Source organism: Silene latifolia, chromosome Y, assembly GCF_048544455.1.
Source record: "Silene latifolia isolate original U9 population chromosome Y, ASM4854445v1, whole genome shotgun sequence".
Lineage (NCBI taxonomy): Eukaryota > Viridiplantae > Streptophyta > Magnoliopsida > Caryophyllales > Caryophyllaceae > Silene > Silene latifolia.
In genome coordinates, this window is record NC_133538.1 from 195,055,462 (window position 1) to 195,059,543 (window position 4,082).

General features: G+C 35.5%; 1 long non-coding RNA gene across 2 annotated transcripts; it reads left to right on the forward strand.

Annotated features, from left to right (window-relative positions):
* Nucleotides 1–2,727: 2,727 nt before the first annotated feature.
* Nucleotides 2,728–3,562, forward strand: LOC141626676 (uncharacterized). Of its 2 annotated transcripts, none has more exons than XR_012536268.1 (3): nucleotides 2,728–3,038; nucleotides 3,127–3,257; nucleotides 3,491–3,562. It is a non-coding gene; the product is annotated as an uncharacterized LOC141626676 (long non-coding RNA). The 2 variants fall into 2 exon arrangements; XR_012536269.1 differs by having other exon boundaries at nucleotides 2,735–3,048.
* The last annotated feature ends 520 nt before the right edge of the window (nucleotides 3,563–4,082 follow it).

The window sequence follows — 4,082 nt, forward strand, 5'->3', positions numbered from 1 at the left end:
CCAAAACCACTTGTAGAGGCTGCCAAGGATCCACCTCAACCGGATCTCGCCCTTACGGCCAGACGAACAAGATCGATGAGGTCAACCTCATTGAACTATCTGCTAAGAGAGCTGAGTGCCCCCAGAGAGTGTTCACTAATATAGGGTCAACTTATGCGTGCTCTGAAGAGGCTCATGGACCAGGGAAGGTTACAACCAATCGGAACCACACCAGATCCAACCGATGCTAAAAAATCCCGCTTCTGGAAACCCAATGCCTATTGCCAGTACCATCAAGGTAAGGGGCATGATACTGAAACCTGCCTCAAACTCAAGCACATCATCCAAGACATGATTGAGAAAGGAGATTTGCCTTTACCCCCACCGACTAAGCCAAACAACAAAACAAGTCCTATGGGAATCCACGCCATATAACACCCCGTAAATTTGAAGACCTTTATTATATTTTAAAAGTGATATTTTAATCCATTTTAATTTAATATTAATTTATTTTGAAATAATAATAATTTGATAAAATATAATCACATTTTATTTTGAAGAAATGTAATTATTTTTGATAGTTTAGAAATGTTTAAAAGTGATATAAACTATATTTAAACCTTTTCCTTTGATAAAATAGATTTCGGATAAAAGTCGTAATATTGGGATTTTCCCATTTCTTACGGTCGTTGGGTAAACGATTTTGGATATTGGGCATATGAGTACTTAATCTTTTAGTAAAATCGTGTTTAAGAACTTTAATATTCTCGGAAATCGCGTTCGACGAATATTTCTAATTTCCGTCGAAACGAACCAAAACGTAAACAATTGAAACTCACCCAAACACCCTACCCCAAACCATGCACCCTACATCCTCCATGGGTCTCCTCTTCATCTTTCATTTCCTCCATAATTCACTCTCTCTCTTCCTTTCATCAAACAACAAAATCTATCAAAATAACCTCCTTACAATCCCTAAATCCTTCATAAATCCTTCATTTCTTCACCAAATCTCATAAAAATTATATATTTGGAATCCTCTCTTTAATCCTCATCTACTAATAAGATTTATTTTCATTTCCCCCAATTTTGTTTTAAGACTCATCTTTTAGAGTTTCGAATTTAAAGCTTAATAATTGTGTTTTTGTTGTTCTTATAGGTGAAGAATTTGAAGATGAGTTAGGTGACTCATATGTTGTTGAAGATGAAGAGTAATTTTAGGTTTTAGAAGCTTTCTCAAGTTATTACTTGTCTCTTTGCTAGCTTAAGGTAACTATTCCGAGTTACTCGACGAATTAATGTCACATTAGTAGTTGTATTTGTTGTTTGTTGTTGTTTGTTGTTGTTTGAGATGATTTTGTTGATAAATGAATGAATGGAGTAAGATGAGTATGCTTATGTTTAATTTATGTTACCCATTTGTATATTATTGTTTGGAACAAATTTGGATGAGTAATTATGTGTTGTGACTAGTCCGTGTTTTGCACTACTACAATTTTACTCAAAGAGGACGCCCCTTAGAGTACGGTTGGAGACGGAACCGTCTTATTTCAGTCAAAAAATTTGGCGCCATTAGTGAATACATACTTAGGACGGTTAATAGAGACAACCGTCCTCGTTGTAAAAGTAACAAGGACGGTTGGTCAATAAAACCGTCTTCTTATTAAACTACAAGACGGTTGTAATACTAGACCGTCTTCTTTTTTAATCCCGATTATCCAAATTCCCAATATACACGAAATCCTCTGCTTATTCAAACAATATACAATATACACGATTCACGAAACCCTTATACCCTAAAGCACATAAACCACCCTCATCGTCTGTCGTTCATCTCTCGACGCAACCACGGCGCCTCGCAAACCACCGCCTCAACATTTGTCTTCATCATCGCCCTAAAGCAACAAGCGAGCACGATCACGCGCACTCGTTCATCGCCTTATCGAGGTGTGTGTCAATCGTCATATTCTTCATTATGTATCTGATAAATCGTTTATTTAGTACAAATTGATTTCGTGACTATCATAATTGAACAATGAAATCAATTCTATATATCATATTCTCCATTTAATTTTTGACAATTCGTTAATTGCTTATGATATTGCTCCAATTTTTCGTTAATTTGCTTGTGCTTATCCCCAATCCCCTTACTCTGCTTGTGCTTATATGTTTAATTGTTGATTTTCTTTGTATTTATCAATCTTTCTTCTGCAAGCTCTTTCGTATAAAGACAGATTTTGATTAGATTATCATGAGACCGACCCTTATAATGAGAAACTGATTATCATTTGTCATAAAATTGGTGAATTATGGTAAACGATACACGGCAACAATTTGTTGAGAGAAAAACTAAATAAAATGGAGTGATAGGGAGGCTTGTGTTTCAAAATTTCATAGGGAGTTTTCCAATTCAGAATCTTTGTTGGCAATCGAATAGCCCTAACTGTCTCTATGAGGTGCATGTGCTTCCTCTCAACTCGAGCATTCTGTTGAGGGACACCAGGTACACTCTTCTGGTGTTCAATACCCTTGCTTGCCAACAAGCTCCCACAACCAATTTGGACAATTTCAGACCCATGATCACACTCTTCTGGTGTTCAATACATACTAACCTAACTGAAGATAAAATATTTGTTTTGCAAGGTTGAAAGTTGGTCAGTTAATTGTTTTACAATTTCAGACCCATGATCACACTCTTCGGGTATGTTAAATTGTTAATATCTTTTTAGTATTCTATTAATTTTTGTAATTTGCAGGTGTTGTCTTTGTGAACAATTGATTCCGTTGTTGTATTAGGTGAGTACTATAGTGGGCAATCATCCTGGAAATAGAATAAGATGAGATCTTAAATTAATGGAAAATATTCGATCGGCTTATTGTACTGAGATAAAGGAAGGTTGTACCCTAACATGTGCCTAGCACTTTACTTCTGTTTAACCTTAGCTACTGGTCCTAGTGCTCTTTCCACTGCCCTCCTGAGTCCCCTAATCAAAAGCTCATAGAGATTCTTAATAGTCTCTCTGATAAGGCTACGTGTGATCAGGCCGACTCCTCCAGCGGTATGGTAGAGTAAGACTCTTTAAGTGGTGATTATTGTGATGAGTTCTAACATTTGTGATTAATTCATCTGAACTCCTTTCACTCTAGAATCATTATCATCAGTTCTTCGAGGAGCGGATGTAAGATTAGCACTTGTATATTTAGGAGTATATGAATGGATTGACCTTTGCAGAGAGCATTTTAAATGCTTGACGGGGCTATGCTTTGCTATAAAACAGGTATGAATGACTCAAGTCTATTCCTTTCATTTCTTTAATCTTGTTAGCTTGTTTTCTCGTTAAAATTAGGGATTTTATGATGTTAAGAATTAACAATTCCGTTGTTCCTCTTCGCTTTAAGTACAGCCAATTTGTAATACCAAATGAAAAAGTCTAAGTTGGTTGAGCCAACTACTAGAAAGTTTCAAGTACTCGTTTTTGTTAACTTTGAATAATTATATATTTGTTCACAGATGAAGATACTAGGAGAGAAAGTCATATATGATCGTACCACAGAATGTCAAGTAAGGGTCTGTTTTCAACTTTAAAAATTTCATTCTCGTTTGAAATTAATCTTGATATGTGCTTCTTCAGTTGGAGGGAGTGTTGAGTGTGTACTTCTTTTTGGTCCGTCTGAACTAATAATTTACGTTTCTGCACCTATTGTACCTTAAAGTAATACTCCATCTTATTACGGAGTACTCCTTATTTAGTAAACAAGGGCTTGTTTTCAGTATGCTAATTATATCTCCTATAGTCTAGATACAGTCGCTCACTAGTTTATATATTCTTCTTAGTTTAGCTTACCTATTTGATTGTATGTGTTTGTTGAATTTAGTGTGTTGGGTTCTTTATAGTCATTGTTGGGTTCTTTATAGTCATTCTTGTTGTTCCTGATTTTCGATGTGAAACTCTTTGAAAGTAGCCAAATAAAGACGTCGAAGCTGAAAACAAAGAAATTTACTGAAAATTGAGCATATCATTAAGACATGAACATTGTAGTAGAAGAATGCATAACATGGAGCGTAAATGGTAGGGAGTATTCACTAGCATTGAATGAAGAAT